This window comes from Mus caroli, unplaced genomic scaffold, assembly GCF_978045245.1.
Source record: "Mus caroli unplaced genomic scaffold, Mus_caroli_1 scaffold_18, whole genome shotgun sequence".
NCBI lineage: Eukaryota > Metazoa > Chordata > Mammalia > Rodentia > Muridae > Mus > Mus caroli.
Window position 1 is genome coordinate 13,913,284 of NW_028227273.1, and position 24,663 is coordinate 13,937,946.

General features: G+C 43.8%; 1 long non-coding RNA gene across 3 annotated transcripts in view; it reads right to left on the reverse strand.

Annotated features, from left to right (window-relative positions):
• Positions 1–6,516: 6,516 nt before the first annotated feature.
• Positions 6,517–24,663, reverse strand: part of LOC147000358 (uncharacterized) — a 39,906-nt gene continuing 21,759 nt past the window's right edge. The window contains exons 2-6 of one of the 3 annotated variants that reach the window (XR_015045861.1): positions 19,410–19,594; positions 10,892–11,269; positions 9,207–10,289; positions 8,363–8,535; positions 6,517–7,029 (exon numbers count right to left, since the gene is read on the reverse strand). This is a non-coding gene — a long non-coding RNA (uncharacterized LOC147000358). Of the gene's footprint in view, positions 7,030–8,362; positions 10,290–10,891; positions 11,270–19,409; positions 19,595–22,390; positions 22,633–24,663 lie in introns of those variants that run through there. The other 2 variants (XR_015045862.1, XR_015045860.1) reach the window with 2 other exon arrangements.

A 24,663-nucleotide genomic window follows, 5' to 3' on the forward strand; every position in this document is an offset into this window, starting at 1 on the left:
CTTTGTGTCCCTGGCTCCTTCTGCCTTTATATACTTGCCTTGGATTCCAACCCTCTCTGCACCTACCCCAGCACACACCACCTCCGGTCCTCTGTCCCTCCCACGACCTTACAAGACATCCACCAACATCAGGCTGGATCTTGTCTCTTGTCCAAGTTGATTTTGATCACTGTCTCTGTTTTGCTCCCAGGAGCAAATCCCATCCTTGAACGCGGGTGGTTTTGACTCTTTAAACTCTTGATCTAGAGCAGCCAGCCTCTTTTCTACACTTCGAAAGAATCCAATCTCAGAGACCTTGGCAGCTAGCTCAATAGCCCTGCTTCCCTCTGATGGGCTCCTGGCAGCCTGGAACCCTTCTCTCTGCTCCAGCCCTGCTTCTGCAAGAAGCCCAGTGTCCCTGGAGCCACAGAACCACAGTCAGAGATAATAGCCGCCCACTTCATTCCTGCCTGTTCTGAGATGGACTTCTTTTTCTTGGGCTATCTCTACGCCTGAGTGACTGACGGTCTCCTGGATCAATATGGCCTTGCAGTGGCACCTGATCTGCCAAGTGATTATTGCCTTTGAATAAAGCAAGCCCACCAGTGATAAATCAAAGTAATGATTTTCTCCTGTACTAGTTTTTTTTTCCCTGGTGGTCATCGAGGGTCAACAACAAACCAGTGCTCTACACCGATCAACATCTGAGGCTTTCTGCTTTCCCAGGGCTTTTCTGGAGTCACAGATGTTCACTCTAAAAATGGCAGGCAGGATCTTTCTAAAAGAGGAATCCTTAGGACAAAAGTACAGAGTGAATGATGCACATGTATATTCTGCATGGCAAGGTGCCATACCCTGGTGCCACCTACACCCTTGGGGCCATGTCAGAGGCAGAAAACCATGCTGTATCAGTTCAGGACGGCTATCCTTATGCTCTGACACTATGAAATATTAATGACTGAAGAGATTATGAGGCATTCATTAGATGCTAAATGTCATTACTCCGTGCTTTAATGGGACTTATTAATTAGTGCCCCACGTCCATTGGTATAAAGGTGGTCTATGTGCCGCCTATGGAATGGCATCTGTAACGATGACACGAGATGCTGCTGCGATCCATGTTCATTGCTGCTTGGGTTCCACGTCTTCAGGGATTTTTTTTCTGTGGAAGAGCATGCACCTCTTCTTAGCTGTTCACTTCACAGAAAGATCCCTTAAGCAACTCTTGGTCCCATCAGACCCCCATGTCCGTGTCTGCTAACCTGACAGTATGAATTATTGCTTGGATGTTTCCTCACAGCTTCAGCAAGAACTGTGGTGAGCTCTGGGTCTAATTAAGGAAGACAAAGAATTACAATTTTAGTGTTCTTCTCACAGTCAGCTTTCCCTTCACAGGAAGCATTAAACCCGGCAGAGAAAGTGTTTTCAGGATTTACACAGAAATGATGGGACCTAGAAGGCTTCGTTTATTTATATTCCATAATATGTGTAAGATTATAGATCTTTCCAGATATACAGAGCCCCTTGAACTGTGAGTCGAACTGACATCTGAAATTAACTTAGAGTGCCCTGTGTCATATACATATATAGATATACATATACACATATATTCATATACATATACCATATGGCATTTCTTAAGATAGTTATTACAAACCTCAAGATTGCTTCATGTTTAGTTGTCTTCGTCCCTTTATCATGTACTCACCAGATGTACTACAAGACACAAATACTCAGCCACATTTCATAGTCACATGATTATCATCACAATAACCCTGTCCCCAAGTGAAAAAAGGGCAGCAGAAAACCTTCTCAGTCACTGCTATGTGACTTAAAAGAACATAGTGTCCTGCCTATAGAACATGGTGTCCTATAGAACATGGCATTTGTTCTGCCTTTGTGGAACTCTTTGATCACACCCTTCTTCAAAACCAGCATCATCCTTGGAGTTCATTTACGTCTCTGTTTAAAATCAACCTCAGCATATAATCTAAAGGTTATTCAATGATGGATTGCCTTTGACAGTATTTCATAAAAAATGTCACACATTACAAATATGGGCCAGCAGTGTGTAATGAGAGTGCTGCCTCTGCTGGTTCTGCATTATCGGCGTCGGAGAAAAGTGACATGTGATGTGTATACTGGCTTTGCTACAGCGACTGCACATCGCTTCGTCTGTCCACGTTTTCAGCCTTCCTCTGTTGGAGATTTCCAGTGATGAATTGTCACCCACCAACCCCAGCTGCTCAGGAGTGAGGAATGCCGAGATGAGAAAACTTCCCATCTTCATGCTGTCCCCAGTCTGGTGGCAAGCGGGGAAAACATGCACAGAACTAGAGGCAAGGGCTGTGGCAGAAATATAAACCGAGTGTTGTGGGAAGATGAACAGTAAATGACAGACTGCCTGGGGACGGGGATTCAGGCGGGCTGAGGACAGGCATCTGACTTACTTCTCCAAGGATAGATTCAGTTTTGCCAAGGAAAAATATCAGTGATACTAGCATCTCATTCGGGTTATAACTCTTTGATTTTATGTCCATCTAGTACATTTGGAAATTTCAGTGTTTATGGACACTGTAATACAAATACTTTCCCATGTCTTTAAGTCATCTAGTCGGACTAATCTAATGGCTTCTTACATGGCTCAGAATTCGCAGGGCTAGAACCTCAATATATTCAAATGTTGCTTGCTTCACTCATCTAAAATTTGTCTTTGCTATCTCTAGACCCAACACTCCAGTGCATCCCTCACTAAACAGCCCTGTTGTGAAGGGACAGGGAGAAATCTGGAGAATTTCCATCTGGGAACTTCACTGTATTTGAACATGTCCAAACCTCAAGCTCGTCTTTCCCTACGTTGTGTCTGCCCTGCCTCCGATCTCTTTTTCTCTCCTGTTGACAATCCATATAAGCCACTCATAGTCTGTGTTTCAGAATTTCGCAAATCATGTGGCTTTTGCCTTTGAAGTGTCATTTATATCTGTCCTTCTGGGCCTTTTCCAGTAGCCAGTGCTGGGGTGGCAGGCAGTGCTCTCCTTGGTCCCCAGGATTTCAGGACCAGCTCTTCCTATAGTCACCACAAATACTGTTGCCACTGCATCCTTCTGAATGTCCCTTGCCTCCTGCCACCTTACATGCCCCACTCTTTAGCATAGAGAAAATAACTCACTGTATCTCCCTAGGGTCCTTCCTTGTTACTATTAAGTATTCCCATAGCATTTAAATGCCCCAACTGATATGTTGGCCATTTAAACACTTTTGCCTTCCTCAAACACATTCGCTATAATATCTGAGTGCCGAACTTTGATCATATTTATCATTAGAGTCAATGCATAAACATTTCCTTATAGAAAGGTCTACACACCACACACATTCACACACCTCCATGTATCCCAAAACTATGGTGCTATGACAATGATTTATTGACACATCAATGCTACGTTAACCTTGCTGGTCATAAATATTCTAAGAGACCTTTGCCTTTCTGTAATAGTGCCAGGATTCCATGTACCACCCTTCCTTATTTTGAACACGTGGACTAAGCCCATGTTATTTAACCAAACCTAGGAACTAACTCATGAAAAGTGAGGCTTTCTTTTTCCTGGTAATATCACACATTTTTTTCCAGTACTTAATGTAAGGATGTAGTCAATTATGTTGTTGATCTACAATATGTCGTTTCTAAAAATACTTGAGGTATCTTCTCTAAGTTTTTCTCTGGAAGCAATGTTATTTTAACTCAAGATATATTAAGCACTTCCAATGTAAGTCTTGGTGCTAGGGCTCACTGGATTCTGCCACCGTGGAGGAAACAGGCTCAATGCACGTCCTACGAAGCTTTAGGTTGCTAGAGGAAGAAAACAGAAATGTAAGAAGCAATGAAGAGCTTGGACAAATGATGTCACAGGGGCACAAAAAACATCCCAGAGGAAAGCCTAGTCTAGACACAGAAGTTTCCACTCTGAAAAACGTGGCATCAACACTCTCTCAGGCCCTTGGAAGAAAAGAAGTCATGTCTTCTGTCAGCTGAGTCCAGGGCAACCCCACGGGTGTATTTTTGAAAGCAGCACCCACACCATGGTGTTCCACAGGATCCCACACATGTGGAAAATCATCCTGACAGTGCCGTTTTGTCACAGACTAGATGCCTGAAACCATAAAATACCATGAAAACCCTGAAATAGATGGTGCCTGAAAAGTTTCTCATCTCACTGACACACCACAGAATGTCACCATTCTTTTACACATTCCTGGATTAAGCTGTTTCCTTTTTGGATCCTTTAAGCACATATGGTAGGGGGGAAATGTTCAAAGACACCCGTAACCACGTTAAGTCCCACTCAAAGCATGATGTGCTGGCAGATGGCGGCTCATTAATCGCCATACCTAACTGCACCCGCCACCTTGTCTGTGTTTGCAGATACTAGGGTTCGATTCTATGCTCTTGGGTGATATGTGACAACCAAAGTACAACTGAATGTAGCTAAGATGCCCATTGCCTCCAATTCATAACCATCTGTGTGGTTGCCCCGATGGACAAAAGAGCCTGACTTACCAAATGTCTACCCATTTTCTCAGACATAAACCTTCTATCACAGCTATACCCCTACAAAGAACCCAGGACCTAGGGAATTCACATGGGGGCTTGGGTCAAAACAGCCTGCCTAACAGAGGCTCGGTGCTCTCTAACTCTGCACTGCAAGGCAGGTGGTTACCCATATTCTCAGGTACATAGTTCTGAACAAGTAGGCTATAAATGTCTACCTCACATGGTCTTCATATCCTTCCCACTCCCTTCCCTCCCCTGGGCCTATTATAGCGAGGAAATTTAATGTAGATGTCATAGATGCAAGTGGTTAGATAATTTATTAGTGACACATGTCCATGCTGTTATTTACATTCAAATAGTTGACAAAGGAATGGGAAATAGTTAAAGTATGAGGTGACATTGCAACATCGGTCAAGTTCAACCATACATGGAGCTTGGACTTGAATCAAAAGAAAATCTTTAAGGAATTTTAAGCAGGGAAAGGGCATGAATTGATTCATGTTTGTAAATGTCACTCAGACTGCTGCGCAAAATTGGATGGGGGTTGGGGCTGGCCAGTATCAGGCAGGACAACCAGTCAGGGGCAATGGTCTAGACAACATTGGTACCATTAGCACATGGGCCAAGGAGGCAGCAGCTTAAACAGGGAAACGGGTGGAGCTCTAACTCACAGAATCACTGTGAGCGCAGGTTATGGAGACCAGAAACCAAGCCCCATACATTTTCAATGTGAACCAGGAGCTGTGAAAGGAAGACAGGAGGAGAAAAGCCTTTACAGAGAGAAGCAGAAGAAGGCTTTGGGCATGTTGACTTTGAGCTGGCACTTAGCAAGCCCAGTGGAAAAGGCAGTTGGATGTGTGAATGTAAGACTAAGAGAAGCAGCCTGGGGGGGAGGGTGTGGCTTGATGGTAGAATGTTTTCTTGATGCGGGCAAAGCCCTGGGTATGTTCCCAAGCAGAGGGAGTAGGGAGAGTTTAGAGTAGAGATTTAAATTAGCAATATCAACATATAGGTACAAACTGCATATTGACTGTTAAATTCATAAGACTAGATGAGATTGCTCAAGGGAAGTACGGCATGAAAAAAAGCTGAGAGGTTGGAGTCAGGGATCTGAGACCCTGGAAAATAGAGAGCTTCATTAGAAGAGAAGACTCCGAGCCTCTGGCTCCTCGTCTGTGAAGTGGGGCGAAGAGTAGGATGCTCCTTAAGGATGCTAGAAGAATCTAAAGGAGACAAAGCAGTTAGAGACACAGACGGTGTGAAGCTGACGCAGAGCAAGTGCTCAGCATAACTGACAGCATGTTCTCGTGCTCATCATTTATCATCTGCAACAACAAGCTCTGGAGACTGCTCACTCTTGCTGCTCATAACCCTGCGGTCAGAACATGACCCTTCTTCCAAGGACCGGGCCCTAATGAGAAAGCACAAAGGCCCGGTTTAAAACCTCCCAAAACATAAATTGCCTGTGAGATGATATGCATCCCAACTATGAGGAACCATTACACTCTTTCAATAGCCTATTTGTTATGGGCCCATAAAGGAGGTGGTTAATGCAGTTTGGTGAACAGCATAAATGAGCCGCTAGGGCCTGATAAGGTGTCTTCACCTTCCCAGGGCTTTAGAGTGGATGAGCTGGAAAGGCCTGGGCGTGAAATGACTGCCCACAGCTGCTGCATCTTACAGGCACAAATCATGGGTGAGTGTATCTGGACTATTTTTTTTCTTGAATAAGGGATAGAGAAGCTCTCAGAGGACAAAGGGACATTAAGTCAGCCTTGAACAACACCTGTGTAAGGAGAGAGAAAAAAAACTACCCTCCTCTTTTGTTATTTATTTATTTATTTATTCACTTTATATCGCAATCACTGCCCCCTCCCAGTCACCCCCTCGCACAATCCTTCCTCCTATTACCCTCTCCCCTCCTCCTCTGATTGGGTGGGATATGTTTCCCCACCCCCTCCCCCTTTTAAGAAGAGCATGAGAAAGGGCAAGGATTCAGACACAGTCCAGACTGAATGACACATCTCCTAGAAGGCTGAAAACACCGCTGCTCAAGTCATGAGGAACATAAACACCACTGGCATGAGCTGGGTCAACATCCCTGATTCTCATGGCCAAGATCTGGAGATAAAGATTGAGTCAAATTCGAATCATCAGGATCACATAAGCATTTGTCCCCACCTGTGAGAGCAAGGTCACACCCTGAACAGCTCTGTTTTCGTCTTCAATTCTTGTTTTGGATACATCTCTTGAAAAAACTGGACGAGTCCGTGTATTCATTAGCTTGGGTGTGGATAGCTATCAAAGGCTGGATGCTCGGGGAAAAATAGCTCAGGGTGTGATCTATCCAGCACAGCACTCAGTGTGCCAGGACTTCATCAGGCACTGCGGAGTGCGAGCATCTGATGCGCACAGTGCTTGGAGAGCCATGCTGTCCTCCTGGAAGGAGTCACTGGTTTGGCAGCCCTTGACACAGGATCTTCATGGTCACACCTGAGCCCCTGTAATGAATGGGCACCACATGGCACTGATGGTCACTCAAGGAGAGACTGGGATGAAAGCTTGGGGACAAATGACCACCTCACCTCCTACTACAGGATGGAGACAAGGCAGGACCTTGTCAGGGTCAGATTTATGAGGCTGATTAAAGTGGGGGCGGGGAACGCATGAGTGACCAAAAAGGAATCCAAGTAGGTGGCGTTGATGTATGAGCCCCATCTGCCTAATTTACTAGGTGTCAGCAACAACCTGCTTGTGAAGGAGAGCCTTGGATGGTGTGAGTGGCAAGCCAGAGAGAAGGCTGGCAGTGAGGGAGATGTCTCTTAGTGTTTTCCAACCAAGGCACTTTGTGCTTGTGGAAATCCCAACATCACCGAAAGTGGTTCTCTCCTAGAAACCCCCACAATTAGCCAAAAGAAATTCCTAAAGTTTCTACTGATGCAGTTTAGTCACAAATAAGAAAGGTTACTTCTGGGTGTTCAGGAAAATTATTTAATTACTCTTTTTTTTTTCAACCCAAGGAGCTCTGGCTGGCTGGCCTCACCTTGGAATTTGTGGGAAATTATTCGTTTTTCTGGTCTTACTTGGCGGCTTACAATTTTCTGTAGCAACCACGTTTCTCCCAAAGCCCGGGCTTTCTTTTTCCCAGTAAAATGAGAATTTAAAATGGTATTCGTGGCTGCATGAAATGAGATTTATAGGGCTCGTTTTTCATGTAGCTTTAATTACCTCTTATTATTTAAAATAATTTTAAAATCCCAATGTATTTTGACCGTATTCTTCACTTCGCCTGTCCCCTCAGATCCTCTCCCCTTCCTTACCCACCCAACTTTAAAGTTCCTTTTCAAAAAACACAAAAAACTCAGCACAGCAGAGCCCCTCAAAACCAAGAAAACAAGGTAAAAACCATACCACAAAAGAGAAAAAAAAGGATCTGCCAAAGCATAACCAAAGAAAATACACACAGAAAAATAATAATTGTGGAGTCCAGTTATGTGCTGGTTATGTGCGGACACTGAAGGTGAGGCCTGTTCTGGAATGGTTGATACACCCAGGGTTACTTTGTCAGAGAAAACTGATTTTCCCTCTCCTGTCCCCAGCAGGTATAAGTGACAGTTCAGTTGTTAACCTTTACGCTAAGTTTTCATTCATTCACTCACTCACTCATTCATTCATTCACTTCTTAATATAACAAAATAAAATATAATAAGATAAAACAAATATAATAAGATACATTAAAGTTGGGCAAGACAAACCAACAGAAGGAAAAAAAGCACAAGAAGAAGCAGAAGAGTCAGAGACCCTCTTGTTTGCACACTCAAGCAAAACACTAACCTGGAAGCTCCAGTATATAGGCAGAGGACCTGATGCTGAGCTGGGCTCACTTTTAAATGTGGTCATTGGTAGCAGCAACAGTAACCCAGATATGGAATCCTTAAGAGTTATTGGAGGATTGACCAAGAATAGAGCCAAGATTGAGATTAAGGCCATCTGTGATTTCCTGGGATCTGGAAGGCGATTTGGAGAAGAAATTGTTCTTAAAGCTGAGGAAAGCGACATGATAATACCAAGTACTACAAGATCAAGGAATCTTAGCAGTGGGTTGTCTGTCTGTAAAACTGTAAGACAGATAAAAGCTGCTCCAAGGTGCAATGGAGCGAGAGACGGGCACAGGTCAGAGTAGTTGATGCAAACATGCTCTCTCCTGATTCAGCATGGGCCTGGGTATTAATTAATTAATTTTCATTTATTTATTTATTCATGTTTGAATTTTTGACCTAGCACCTAATGCAGCCCAGGCTTGAGCTCACTATTGTCTGAAGATCGCCTTGAAATCTTGATCCTCCTGCCTCTGCCTCCAAAGCACTGAGATTGTTGGCACACACCACCACACCTGTCTGAGGTTTGGATATGGAAAGATCTTCTTGGTTTATGCTCAGCAGAATAGTTATTCCCATAACCTCTCTGATTTTGCTGACCACCTTTCGTCCACTTTCATGGAGTTTATAGATAATACTTAGCATGTATTGGTCACATGCTATTTAGTAGGGGCTGACAATATTTAATATGTGGGGTTTTTTTTCTTTAATACTTTCCACAACTTCTAGTTATAGTAGCAGCATTATTGTTAGGATCCCAGTCTTCCCAGTGAGGAACCTGGAGAAGCAGAGTTGAGCACCTTGCTTAGGTCATTCTTGACTGGCAGAGCCACTGTGTCCAGTCTGCATGGTGGGACTTCAGGGTCTGTACGTGTGCAGGCTGTTTGTTTAATTCATAGGCAAGTGACAGGCTTTAGACCACGATAGAGGTAGCCTGTCAGATGGTGACTGGCGTGTGGTTTCTGGGGAGGTCTTGAAAGTGAAACCAAAAGGATTTCCAATGTGACAACAAAAAGGAAGGGTGACAATAGAGTCTGCAGACAAAGCACGGGCTGCTGGAGGCGAGTGGAAGTGTGGACCACGTCAGGAGCTCAGACAGAGTGCACTATGAGTTCTACTGGCTGTGAGGTACCGACAGTCAGGAAGCGATGGGATGTGCACGCAGAGAGTTAAAGGAAGACGTTCAGGCTAAAGATAGAAACTCGGAACCAAGAGAATCCAAATATAGATGAGGCTTCAACCATGAGACTGCATGATGTCAGCCAGAGAGTAAGCCTTGACAGGATAGGTCAAGGGCTGAGACATGGAAAATCACCATCTATTGCAGTCTAGGGAAGCACAAGGAGGCGAAAGGACGTGGCCAGAGAGATGCAAGAGTTCAGAGTCCCAAGAGCGAGCCAAGAGAAGCAAGTGTTTCAGGACAGGAGGGATTCATCAGCCCCCGAAGTCAGTGACCAAGACAAGAGCTGGGACTTCAGAGTGGGCCTTGGCAGTGCAGATGTCGCCGGAAGCTTCACTGGAAGGGTTTCCACGGTGGCGGGGTGTGAGCTTGCCTAGAGTAGACCTGAGGAAGACTAGGAGGAGGGAGAAAACGTGAATAGAGTGTTTTTGTTCAGAAGAAGAATAAGTGGGGAGCAGGTGACATGGAAATAAGGTACAGTATGTTCTGATGAGGCGTGGCATGTGTGTGCTCACTAACAGGAATGACTAATGAGGAAAATAAAACACAAAAGGAACGGAGGCTTTGGTGGGTTTTTTGTTTTGTTTTGTTTTGTTTTTGTCTTTGCCTTTGTCTTGTTTTGTTCTGCTTTGTTTTCAAGCTGGGCAAAGTTGTTGTGTTGATAGCAGTCAGGATCCGGGCCAGGTGTTTCCAGGTTCTTGGCCTGAAATCAAAGTCCACACAGATTACAAAATAGTGAGGAGACTTCATTCAAGAGAAGCAACAGAACAGAATATACTGCAAGAGGACAGTGGGCCGCATGTATGGAGATACCCAAGGCTCCAAGGACTGTTTGCGGCTTCTTTTTGTAGGATACACAAGAGGAGGGAGCTTTGGTGCTAGGGGTGTAAGCAAGCGATTCCCTATTTTGACTGTCAGCTTGGATCGCATCAACAGTTGTTCACTGTGAGCGATTCTTCCCTTAATCCATCCGACGTTAATATGTACACCCTATTATTGGTAGGTATTAGATAGCTAATAGAAGATTTCCTTTAAAAGTTTACTGAAAGACACAGTTTTGCCTTGTACTCCAATACAGTCTGTGCCAGATCTGCCCTCATACCCTCCATATTCAGAGGTATGTTTGTATACATAGTACTTACAGGAAGTAGTGCCTGATACATCATTAGAAGATGGGTGTGCATAGCCCAAGCCAAATGGATCACTGGTTGCTAGTCTGTTGCCTAGTCTCACATCTCACATATGCAAGCAAGAAGGAAACGAATCTGCTAGATAAATGGAAAGGCTGTCATAGGTGTGTACAACCTTGTCACCTGTAGGAATGGTCAAAAAGAGCTGCGGACACAGCAGGAGAAGCAGGGATATGAGCAACTGTGATGGTTTGGCATTGCAGAAGTTCTTTGCTGCTCGGTATTTCTCAGGTGATGGTAATGTGTCAAGAGGATGGGGAGGTCATGAACAGAGGTGTCTGTAGACAATGCTGCTGGGCCCCAGGTGAATGGGAGCACGTTGGTGGCGAGGAAGAAGAATTTCATTCATGGTCAGTGGGCACCATGGTCCAGCAAGGATAGAGGACTTTTGGTGAAGAATCTTGGATAAAACGGCAACAAGTTGATTCAGAACCCATGGTCTTTAAAATGCCATCAAGATATTAAGCAATGGGGGAAAGAGCTGCAGCACCATCTACGGAAAAAAAAAAAGAAAGAAGATGGTTACTGTAGCCTTGGTGACAACAAAAATGATAACAGTGCACCTAGAATCATTCGGGCATGAGTAAGAGGACTCATACGGACAGCACAGATGCAAAAGAAGAGATGACACAGGCATTGTGACTAAGGAGACAACACTGGGTAAATCAAAGGGGAAAGGAGTCAGGTGGACAATGAAGATCCGATGCTTAAGCCAAGATAGCTAAAGCAATGACAGAGCTCTCCTGATGAAATGATAGAGTTATGTAGTGGGTAGGCAAACAAGCCAGGCAGGAGAACAGCTTACAAGACTGAGGCCCTGGCCATCAAGACTTAGAGGGCAGATTGATGTCTATGCAGAAATGTTCACTGGATGGTGCCCACGAGAGACAGAGGTGGTGGAAGAACAAGAAATTAGATGTGAGGAGTCAGGAGAGCCACGGGAACTCCAGGTGTGGGACTTCAAGGTGAACTGAAAGAATTACAGGGGAGCTCGCTCAGTAGCCAGTGGAAAAGAGACTAAAACAGACATGAAGCCTTTGGATTCTGAGGGGTAAATAAGACGTGAGGAAAAAAATATAGGTGGCATGTGTTGGAACTCCAGCGATGAAGGCAGAGGAAGCCTTGTCCAGCTGCAAAGGACAGAAAAAGTAAAGGCCATTTTGAGGATTTTTCTGTCATGTTGATTGTTTGCTTGTTTTCTTCAATGTTTAGGACCAAAGCCAGGCTATTGTGCTTCGTGTATAAGCCGTTCTATCACTGAGTTAAGCTCCAGTCTCCTAAGGTAGAGGAAACCCACGTATGTTTGAAGAAGAGGCACAGAGAAACTGACACCAAGCTTATGTATAGCAAATTAAGCTTATACTTTGAATAACAAAATTTAAGACGTTACTAGTATTATTATTGCTTGCCTATAAACTGATTTGATGTCCAATCAATCAGACAGCTCAAAAAAAAAAAAAACTATGGAGAGTTATTAGCTCCTAAGGAGATGGAAAAGTCAGGTCTAATTTAAAAACCTTGTGCTTCAGTTACATCAGCTGTGTGGCTGGGGTGGGGTCCAGTAATTGCCAGTCTCCTCCACGATGCAAGAACATATTCCCTTACATGGCAATTACTTGGTCAGTAAAGTGCTTACTGCCCAAGCACGAGGATCAGAGTTCAATCTTAGGGCCACGTTAAAATGCTAGGGGTGGTGGCACACGTGTGTAATCTCAGTATTGAAAAGGTAGAGGCAAGTGGATGGCTGAGGTTTGCTGGCCAGCTAGCCTAGCTGCATTGGTGATCCCTAGACTGTGAGAGATCCGGTCTCAAAACACAGGATGGGTCTTGACTGAGAAACAGCTGAAGTTGACCTCTGGGTGTATCTCAATCCCCAACCCCAACCCTGACACCATGCAACCCATAAATGTACTCACACATATATGAATGCGTATATGCACATGCACGCACTTTAAGCAGTAAAACTAAAAGTTCAGAATTTGGTTGAAATGAGAGATTATCCTGAATTATTTACATATATCTGATTTAATCAATGTGCAATCTTATAACCATAGGATTTTTTTTCCTGCCATAATCTGGAAAAGAGAGCAGGGTGACAATAGAGAGACAGACAGAGAGCCACAGTGTTAGTGGTCTTGAAGGAAGAAGCTAGCATGAGCTACAGAATGCAGGCTAACCTCTAGAAGGCAGAAGGAACATGGAACCCATTTTCCCCAGGTCTCCAGAAGGAACCCATCTGAAATCCCTTGCCTTCACCCCAAAGGCCCTAATTTTGGACTTCTGATCTACAGAAATACAATGTGATAACTTGTATTAAGTGGCTAAGTTACTAGTAATTTGTTGTGGCAACTTTAGAAACAAACTGGCTATTAAGCTGCTTCTATTTTCAGACAGGACCACCCCCACTCCACCCCATCCAGTTCACCACGCCCTTCCCTCCCCCATGACCCCTCAGTGTACTGAATGAATTCCAAGAGATTCCAAAATTGAAATCTTTAACACAAAGGGTATGCACTGTATCTCAGAGCTGGAGAGTGACTGTGAGATCTGCGCTTTGAGTGGGAGAGCACACACCCTTTTCTTCAGGCATTATGTTACTTGAGCACTCTCCCTCTACCACCCAAGGCGCTACTCTGTGTGCCATCCAGGACAGAAAGGGTTTGAGAATTATTGGAGTAGATTCTCCAGAAAGCAACAAAGAAGTCCAAGTGTGGATTATTATGCCTATAACAGTCTTAGGCATGATCGGTCTAGGGAGGTCTTAGTGTTCATCCAGAACCCTGAGGCGTTTCCAGTATCATACAGTAGTGAAGATGTCTTTCCCTTCCAACACTCGGAATGCTATCAGAATGGATTTTTACCTGACATTTACAGAATAAAGCATGTGTAGCAATTGCCTTGGTTACCTGAACCCAAGTTGCCAAGACCACAGACAGTGCCTTTGGCTTTTGCTCCTGGATGCTACAAAATAACTCAAGTTTTTGTTTGTTTGTTTGTTTTGTTTTTTGTTTTGTTTTGTTTTGTTTTTGAGAGTTACAGGCAGGTAGATCTACACTGAGTAAGTAGCTGTATTGGAGAGGAGAAGATGTAGAGGTTAACAGGTAAAAATAAAAGGGGAAAGCAAATAAATCCAGATGAATGTGGAGGACCATGGGAAAAATAAGGACAATGGAGCGGCCAGGGCAGGGCAAGGGGGGGCCTTGTAGCACAGTAAGAAAAGGGAGAAATGTTACAAACACAGCAGGAGGCAGAAGCTTCTGGTGAAGTATGCCTGCTACAGCAGGCTCTTTGCTCTGGAATTGGAGCTTCTGTTTTTAATGATTTTATGATAAGACAAAAGTCTACCCATCACCTGTGGGAGGTTGTGTTACTGACCAGATACCATGACCTGAGTAGGTCTGGTGGAAGAGCAGCTGTGGAAGAAGGAATGAGATATGAAGAAAGAAGTCAGTTCTAGTTAACCAAGGTGGGAGCCCACAAGGGGGCTCAGCAGGTGAAGGTGAAGATGTTCGCTGCCCAACATGATGAGCTGAGTTCAATCCCCAAGACATGCCTGCATGTGCACGTGTGTGTGTGTGTGTGTATGCGTGTGTGTGTGTGCATACATACATGATAGATGAAGACAGTTAAATAAATTGAAGAAGAAGAAGAAGAAGAAGAAGAAGAAGAAGAAGAAGAAGAAGAAGAAGAAGAAGGAGGAGGAGGAGGAGGAGGAGGAGGAGGAGGAGGAGGAGGAGGAGGAGAAGTTAGATGATAGATACACATAGATAGATAGATAGATAGATAGATAGATAAATAGATAGATAGATAGATAATAAATGATGATTTATAGGTAAATAGATGGTGATAATGAAGAAGAAAAAGAAGATAGACAGACAGATAGATAGATACATAGACAAATAGATTCATTGATAGATTTCTTAAAAAGGATTAACGTGGGCCCTTTGAAAGAGAGAAAGTACATGCCCTGAGAGATAGTGCTTCTCTGAACTGGCAATGTTTACTAAAGCTAGAACCTTCTGGCAGGTTCAAATTAGCTATCCCTAAGCCTGCTTACCTCATTTACCCATTCCTTTCTGAAGGAAAAGCTCTTCCAAAAAAGACTCAGGCCTGTGTTTTCTATTGCTTCCTTCTTCAGGTTCCCAACTGCCAAGTACTCTTCCCTGGAGCCCACATAGGCTGTTCCCTCCTTCTCCTCTCAGGAACTGTGAGGTATAAGTTTCCTTTCCAATGGAAGTCACCCTCTGGGTTATTTCCCACAGTATATCAGAATACTAACAAAAACTACACCTTAAAGCATAGCCCTGTAGCCATAGGTGTTTAAAGCCTTGTTGATTAGCCTGGGATTCAGGCTCAATTGCTTGGCAGATGCTACTAATAGTGTGGCAGTTGTGGGGCTAGGAAGATTGCTAGGTGGATAAAGTGCTTGCCACACAAGCATGAACATCTGGGTTTCGATTCCCCTAGAACCTGTGTAAAGCTATACACCATAGTGTCCGTCTGCAATCCCAGCACTTCTACAGTGAAACGAGCAGAGACAGGAGACTCCCCAGAAGCTCACAGGCCGGCTCACGTAGCTCAAATAGTAAGGGACCAGTCTAAAGCAAAGTAGATGGCAAAGACTGATACTCAAAGCTGTCCTCTGACCACCACATGCTTTCTGGGGCATACTCTTGCCCACACACCTTACATAACCTCCCACATGTACACACACATAAAGATTCTTTTTAAAAGCAATAAAAAATAAGGTGGTGGCTGTGTCATGAGATAGGATGACTTGTTTTACTCTGACCCATTGATAGTGGCACAGCAAATCTGATCATTTAGCATGTTTATTTAGAGACACTATGCACTAGCTAGAACAGCACAGAACCATCTTTTCACTCTGCGTTGAAGCCAAACCCTTACATAAGAGTCTGGAAAGATTGAGGTCAGGAGAAAGCAGTTCTCCCTCACCATCCTAAACATCAAGATTTCATGCCTGTACCACCCAAGGAGGAGGACCACATGAGGGATGACAGTCTTGACAAGGATGACAGGGATGACGTGATGTGTTCTCTCTGGCCCTTTCCAGATGTTCTGCAAGAACAGAGTCAGTCCCTTAAGTCACTTCACAACATAGATCCTTTTCCCCTTCTACTGAACCATGAACTTGTGTGTTCTAGAGGGTGGGGCCGCTGTTAAAAAGCTGGGAATGGGGTGGGTAGGGAAGGCACTTGTTTTCCTTTAAACAATTCTAAACTCATGCCTAGGAAACTGCTGCAAGCCTATTTTATAGCTGAAGAAGCCAAGACCTAGAAAAGTAGTGATTTCCCTGGGATTAATGGCCTCATTGGGAATAGATTCCCCGTCTGAGTCCTCGCTCAGCTCTACCCTAGCTGTGCGTGTCACTGGAGCATATAAACGAACTCCATTAGCTTCCCTGAAAATGAGGACAAAAGGGCCACTCACAGGTTTCCGGTCTTGCTTAAGACTTGAAAAGTGCTTTGTGAACTCTGAAGAAGAAAAGAGTGACTGACTATATATGGGTAGCAATCTCCTTAAGCTGGTGGAATGGGCAGGGGGTGAAGCCAGTGAGCACTCAGGCCAGTGGGTCTCAACCTGTGGGTCTAGACCCCTTTGGAGGTCGACCATGTAGCATTAGGAAGGTTGAGAACCACGGACTTAAACTCGTGGTCCCACCCTGTCTCGGAAGCTAGTACATGCTCTAGAAATCCGCTCCTATGAAATATTCTCCTGATAGCCTCAAGCTACCATAAACTCTCCTTGGCAGCTACAGATTTGTTCTTTTTGACTACTGTGTAGTCCCAGGTTGACTCTGAGAAACTTGGCTAAAACACTTTTAAAGAATTTAAACTTCTTTTTAAAATATGTATATATTTAGCTACAGCTATGTATATATTTATCTTTAGCTAATTACAATCTTTGCATTAATACAGAAATATCCCAAGACCAAGGGATGGTGCACTCACCTTCCTCAACTTTGTTCCCCATGGGTAGCCTTGGTCCACACACACAGTTTCAAAATAGCATGTATGTGTACATACTGGACGATACTTGATGACTGGCCTTAGGGCTCTGTGGTGGGTATTTCACTCTTACAAAGCTGCGAGCTGTTTTTCCACAGTTACATAATACTTCACTGTAGAACTATGTCATACTTTGTCCTTGCTCTCTATTAGGCTATTTCCAACTTGTACTTTTTTTTTTTTGAGGCAGAGTCTCATATATCTCAGAGTTGCCTTCATATTGGATGTAGCAGAGGGTGACACTCTGAATAGCTGATCTCCCTGCCTCCACTTTCAAGTGCTGGAATTACAAGCTTGAGCCACAACTCCAGGCTAACGTGGTTGGTGCTAGGGATCAAATCTAAGGCATGCGAGGCAAGCACTCTACAAATGAACTATACTTCAGCCTTCCGATCTGTCATTCTTATATATGGTATCATATGTAACCTCATTGTGTATGTACCTGTGTGGACACAATGTATCTATGCTGAATTTATCCCTGCTATTTACTCAGTAGAAACCACATCCTCTATTTTTCTTTTGGATTGTTTTTTCTTTTTGTTTTTCGTTTTGGTTTTGGTTTGTTTTTGAGATAGGGTTTGTGTGTGTGTGTATGTGTGTGTAGCCTTGGCTGGCCTAGAATTCATTCAGTAGACCAGGCCAGCCTCAAACTCAAAGATCCCCTGCCTCTGCCTCCAGAGTGCTGCAATTAAACGTGTGTGCCACCACCACCCTGCTCCCTTTCCTTCACTTTAAGGAACATTGATGGCTACTCTTCTTTAGTCACCAAGCATGCCTCTATTGGGCTTTGCAGAGAGACTTGGCATTCACATCCTTCTCTCACCTTGTCTAATCATACACTCCTGCCGACAAGCAGCATCTACATGTGCAAAACACCCTCCAATAGCATCAGCCCAGGATTGCTTTAAATACACCAAAGAGGTCACGCCACAGTTAGTGAGTCTCATAAATGAGCTCCTAATGATTAAGAAGAGGATGCCAGACTTCCACTCTGCCAAAAGATCGGGTGCGTCTTCACTGGAGACAGAGAACATTGATTCCTCACCAGCCAAGCAAGAACCTTGCATGCCCATGGCAAGGGTCTACCTTGTGGGCTGCTCCAGCCTCTCTCAGGCCCCCCCACCCCCAGCCCCAGTCCATGCATCCCAACTCCTACTCCTGGGAAAAGGCTAAAGCAAATTCCAACTTCCAGAGTTGTCTGCAGTTTCAAGAACAGACTTCTGGGGGCCCATTTGTACTTACCGAGCATTCGTGCATCCTAGTTTCTAGTCCAACCGTAATTCACCTGCTACGTCTGCACTTTTGGCTGAGCTATGGTCTCCCTAAATTGAAACATTTCTTAGGCTCAAAGATCTCCCTGGTGTTCAAAAGGAAAATTGGTTTCCTATAAAAGCTTGGCACCGCTATCATTAATTAACAGAAAGCAGAATGCCTCTGTGTGTTTACCTTCACAAAGTGTATCCGTGCAATGCGCATCTTTCCCGGAGGCATAGTTTATTCCTATAGAGCAGAAATTATGAATGTATTTAAAAATAAATGCATGTCTTTTACCAGCAGGGAAGTTTTGAAGAGCAGACGACACATTTCATCAAAGGACACCAGACATGTGGACGTGAAAATTAAACAGAGCCCTTGGTAGGAGAAAGTAAATGCAGTTAACCCTTTCAGTTAGTCTGAGGGCACTTTTCTATGGTTTGCTTCGACATTTCCAGCAATCTATGGGTTGTTAATCATCTAGCCAGACACTAGCTGTTTATTTTCTAGCTGTTTATATTTAATCGGATTTGGTAGAGCACAAGTATGTGTGTGAAAGGGGGAAAAAGGGGAAGGTTTTGTTACCAATTAGAATTTCAGAGTTCCAGGGGAAGGTAAAGTTTTAAGTCTCTCTGTATCTGTTTTTGTTTTGTTGAGCGAGCGTCTCAGAACTTGGCCCAGAATGACCTTCAATTCCTCCCCAGCCTTCTGAATGCTCACATCACAGGCACGTGCTGCCGTACCCAACTTACAGTTATATTGTTTTTAAAATGTGGCGTAGGAATGTGGGTGTAATTCACAGGTAGAGTACTTGTCTAGCATGCAGAGTTCCTTAGGTGATCCTTAGGAACACACACACACACACACACACATACACACATACACACACACACACATACACACACATACACACACATACACACACACACACACACAAACACACACAAACACACACACACACACATACACACAAGAGAGAGAGACAGAGACAGACAGATAGACAGACAGACAGAGACCAAGACAGAGAGGACACAGAGAGACTATACACACAAACACTGGGATGTTGCTAAGCCTTTAGAAAGAAAGAAACCTTGTTAATTTGTGACCTCTTGATACTTCAGAAAAATCCATTCCTGGCAAGAGCTGGCCACTGAAGGTAGAAAATGCCATGAAACCAAAAACAGACAGATGGTTTCAGGATGGCACGAAAAAAAATGTAGTGAGGGTCTGTGGACAAAAAAAAAAAAAAAAGTGTCTTAAGAGGCAGCAATATAGGTGGATCTCCACAGTCCAGCACAAGAGGAACGGGTTCATTGCTAAGCTGGAGAAAGACGGAACAACTGAATGTACCTGAACTTCCCCAAAACTACAAACATGTCCAACGTCAGTCTGGATCTCATGGTTGGCACATGGCACTCAGCTGATGATCTACATATCTTCAAACGAATTCCAGGGTCCAAACCAGTGCACGGGGATTATAACTATAACACCTCCATGTGGATGATGCTGGGCACGTTATGTTGATAAGCCAGACTCTGCAAAATAAATATGACTTGATATCATCTCTGTGTGGAATCCAAGGTACAGCCCTATGGTGGTTTGAATGAGAAGATCCTCCAGTCTCAAATGTTTGAACGCTTGGTCCTCAGTTGACATTGCTGTTTGGGGAGGTACAGAATGTATGGCCTGTGGGAGGAGGTACATCACTGGAGGCTGGACGCTGGCTTTGAGGGTTTAAAACGTCATGCAGATTCCAGCTTGCCCTCTCTGTGTCATGCTGAGACTCTCAGCTTTCTGTCCCCGCTGCCATGCCCGACACTGTGGCTACGCTTCTCTTAGGCATGGTGAGTGACTATGACTACACTTGACAATATTGTGTCATAGCCCTGAGATTTTCTTAAATGTTCTTACTACAGGTAGAGTAGGAAATGCAAATTCTACGAGGTGACGGATATGTTAATAGTTTGACCGCGGTGATCACTTTGTAATGTACATACATACCCAAACGTCGGGTTGTATGCCTTAAATGTCTTAAATATGCACAGTTCCAATTTGTCATACTTCAGCCAAGCTGAAAAAAAAAATCAGAATCTGTTCAGATCCTGGAGTGCGACTGAAATAAATATTCTTTGTGTGGTTTGGTTTTAGCTGGCATCATCTGAGTCACGATACACGGAAAGCTCTGAGATGGCTTGTAATGTTAGCTACGTTATCATTTGCATTAGATGATTTCAAGCCATAATGTAACCTAGATTATATCCAGTGGCAGAAAGACTGCCTAGCATGCACCAATCCTTGGGTTCAGTCTGTAGAACTGAAAGAGAGAGGGGAAGAGAGGGGAAGAGAAGATAGTAATGACTTGTGAGTATGTCCTTGAACTCTGGAACTTCACTGTATATTATTATTATTATTATTATTATTATTATTATTATTATTTTGCTCCTATGATTTTTTTATAACAAGGTTGGGGTGGGGGTAAGCAATGCTGTTAAACACTGTGTTCAATAAACACTTGCTGACTTTAATTAGAGATGATCTCCTATGTTCCGTGATAGAAAACATCAAACATTTTAATTTAAAAATCCCACTCAGAATCCTTCAGACTTGTTGCTCACAAGAAGCAGGAGGCGCAGTGGGACCACAGCTGAAGGAAATAGCTTCTTGGCAGTCCTCCTCCCCTCTCCCCCCCTTTCTGTTGAAGGCACTGCCAGCGCCAAACAGAGCAATGCCACGTGTCCTGGGAGCACCAAGCAACATCAATTCTATTAAACTGAAAATGGAACAGACCACAAAGTCCAGCAGGCGAGAGGCTTGCTGAGGTCTTGGCAGCAAAAGACAGGCACAAACAGGCAAGAGGAGCCAGAGGACAAGCCAGGCCAGCTGCAAACCTGAAGGTCTTGGTACCAGTCACTGCTCGTTAAAGGATCACAGAACCTGCAGGATTCATTCCCCAACCTGCCCTGCATTGTTCTGCATGCTCCACTCTGTTCCACTTGCACTCTGAGCTCCCTGCTCTTTCTTTTGAGCCGGCTTCAATCTGGCACCCCGACTACACTTTCTTCTTAACAACAACCTACCACTTCACATTTGGGTCTGGCGTTTCTTCTTTATTTGGTAATGCTTAAATGGCTTCTTTTTAAAACAATGAGTGTCTAGGTTCCTTTAGTCTGCCTTGGGAGCCTACTCCTGTGAGTGTTTCCATTGGAAGGCCCAGGCATTCAGCCAGGCACTCTCCCTTGGTCCTTAGACATAGGAAAGTCTTTGGACAATCCTCAAAAGACGTAGTGGATTCAAGCATAGCCCAGTTTGTGAATACACAGAACTTCAGCTCAAAGGGAGCAGAGGACTCATGGGGACAGTACCTTTGTGGTGTCAGGCATCGGGCAGTTGGTATCAGTGAGCAGGCACTGCAAGCCTGTCAACCAGGAAGTAGTCAGAAACCATACCAGGCCCATGTCACTGGACCCGGATGAGCACTAATTCCAAAGGAGAGGCTGCTATAGTTCCTATCAGGGTTGATCTCATAACTGTGATAGGCAAGGAGTTAGAACCATTGGGAATCTAGCTTTCATATAAGAGATACAGGGTGCAGACAAAAGCAAGGTGGGCAGAGACATGGTAATGAGGATACTTCATGGAGGGCTGTGGCCTTTGACGTTATTTTGATGAAAAAAAAGGGTTGTTCTTTCTTTCCACTCTCATAATGTTTTAGAGAACTTTAGGGAAAGAAAAAAAGTTGGCATAGTTAGCAATTTTAGACTTTTTAAACTAAGCAGAAAATAGTTTTGATAGCATCCACATCTCTCGTCACATACCAAGATAGTTTATTTCCAGTAGGAATGCACCTGGTTAAAAGATAAGGAATAAGCCCCTACTTTTGGAAAATCCAAATCGGACAACACACCATCCGATAGAACAGTGCGTTAAAGGAAACACCCAGGTCAAAGAGGCCTGCTGGGTACTGCATCACATCCGAACCTGTTCACCAAGATCAAAAGGTCTCCTCCCAAAAGTGTGTCAGTAATTTAATCTCCCCCGCCAGGTAATCTGGTTTGCAATTGCAAATCAATGCAAAATCATGACAGCAAATACTTAAATATATGCTTCGAACCTGGGCGATTGCCCAGAAGTAAAATGCATCCAAAGATCCAATATCCTGACATTTAATAAAAGTTTGAATTATATTTGCAGCCTGCTATGATTTAATTTTCCTGAGTTCAATATTTAATAAAACTATAAAAATCTATTACATGTATCTTGTGCCATTGAGCAAGGATAGCTAACCTGTCTCGTTCTAGTGCATGCTGCAAGAGATTAAATATGAATCTCACCATTAGCTAGTTGGGTTACAAATCGTTCAATCTGTCTGTCCTTCGGTTTTCTCCCCAGTTAGATAGGGATTAAAAGAGAATCTCTTTAAGGCGACTGTTGTGAAGATTCAATGATTGGACATAAAGACTGTGAGCCACTGCTGAGTGTGCTGTGAGAACTCAGTCCATTTTAGTTAGGCTTAATCTCTTTTCATGTGTAGCTGGTACCCTCTGGTTCTTGTTTTGTTTGCTCACTGGTGTCAAATGGCTACATACAAACTCTGTTAAGAGAAGAGAAGAATTTTGTCAATTTGTGAATTCAACAAGGGCACCCTGAGGTCAAGTGAGCCATATTAGCAGAGAGATCTGTCTTGAATCAAACATGAGTCCTATGAAGGTTGAAGTTAGGGCAAACTTAAAGATCACAGGTTCCTAAGCTCCAAAGCTGATAACATGTTCACAAAACACCAGAAATAGAGAGCTGGTAAGTTACACTTCACTTGTGCCTATTTCGGCCATTTCTACCCCAAGCCCTATAAAACACTAGAAACATCCCAAGATGCTGTGGACCCTCAGAAGCTAGAAGGCAGGCTGTAATGCCTGCTCACCGTGTTAGTGAGTGAAATGCTCAATGAACCTTGAGTTGACAAAGAGCTGATGAGGCCTTTTTTCTTCATGGATGCTTGATCTGCATCAGAGCAAGGTGCTCACGAGACTGGGACAACTGAATGCAAATATTTTACTTAACTTTTTTCCTCTGTAAAACTGTGACTTTGATTCCCTTCCTGAATGTCTGAATATTTTTGGAAGAATGTGGCACAGAGTGCCTGACTACAACAGCTCCTACTTATCAACAGTTCAAGTGTATTTAACCTCCAGGACAGTCCATTCAGGAGTTATTACCCTTGAAGCAGTTTTAAGGGTGATGAAATAATGGAAAATGGAAAGATTGAATTTTTCTAAAATCACACAGCTATTGACCTGGGCATATCAGCCTGAGACTAAGTCTTATCTAACTTCTGAAAACACCACATTTTACTACTGCACTGTAGTAAGTGTTGTTTTCTATGGAGGCTGGGGAGATAGTGCAATGGGTAAAGCACTGTATGTCTTATTGTATGCAAGCATGAGTATCTGAGTTTGTATCCCTCTTACCTGTGCAAAAGCAGGCATGGTGACATGGGACCCAAGGTTGGGAGCTGGAACCAGGAGGATCCCTGGAGAGCAGGCCAGCCTGGCAAGTCAAATGACAAGCTCCAGGCTCAGGAAAAGACCTTGTCTCAGAAAAGGTGGAAGGTAAAGAGAGGAAGACAGCTGACATTGACCTCTGAACTCAGGGTGCCACATACACAGCACACTCACATACACTGTCTCATACTCAAGCTTGCAGCACACAATCGCAAACACAAAAGAACTCACAAAGTCACTGATAGAAGCTTGCCTACCACACTATCAAGAAAGCTGACATGTAAGCCAGGTGTGGTGACACATGCCTTTAATCCTAGCACTCAGGAGGCAGATCTACAAATAGTTCGATGTGGGAAGCCGCAAATGCCATTACAAGATGGCACTGGCTACCACTGGCCACCGCCCATGATTATGGGTAAACAACCAATGTGCGCATGTGCATAAGAGTTTTTTGCCGAGTCGCTGCCTGGCCCGAAGAATATTAATGAGGTAATGGTAGCATAACCAATCAGGTATGGACACGTCACTCCTAGGCCTATATAAGCAGTGCCATTTCTGGGCTCGGGGTCTTTTGCCTCTGTAATCGAGCTCTCCCAATAAACGTGTGCAGAAGGATCCTTTTGTGGCGTCGTTCTTGCTGGCAAGTCAGGCGCTCACAGTTTGAGATCACCCTCATCTACAAAGTGAGTTCTGGGCTATACAGAGAAACCCTGTCTTAAGAAAAAATCATCCCTCCCTTACAAAACAACAACAACAACAAAAAAAAAAGCCAAAAACCTGAAAAATCAGAGATATGAGGTACTTGTCCAAATACTTCAGCAAAGGAAATCTTGGAACAGGAACTCAGGACTCATGTCTAACAACCCAAGACCTTTTCTCTGGAACCTGGTTGTCTCCTTTTACCAAAAGCAACAGTTTTCTAACATAGATAAACCAGATTATCCTCCTCTCAGAATGCTAAAATGACTTCCTTTTCAGACATGGCTCACTCTTGTTTCACAAACTCTATCAATTCTTTTGTAATCCAGAAAATGTTGACACAAATTAAATTCTGCAGGTTTTTAGTCCATGGTTGTGGGTTTCCCCACAAAAGACAAACGTCTTTT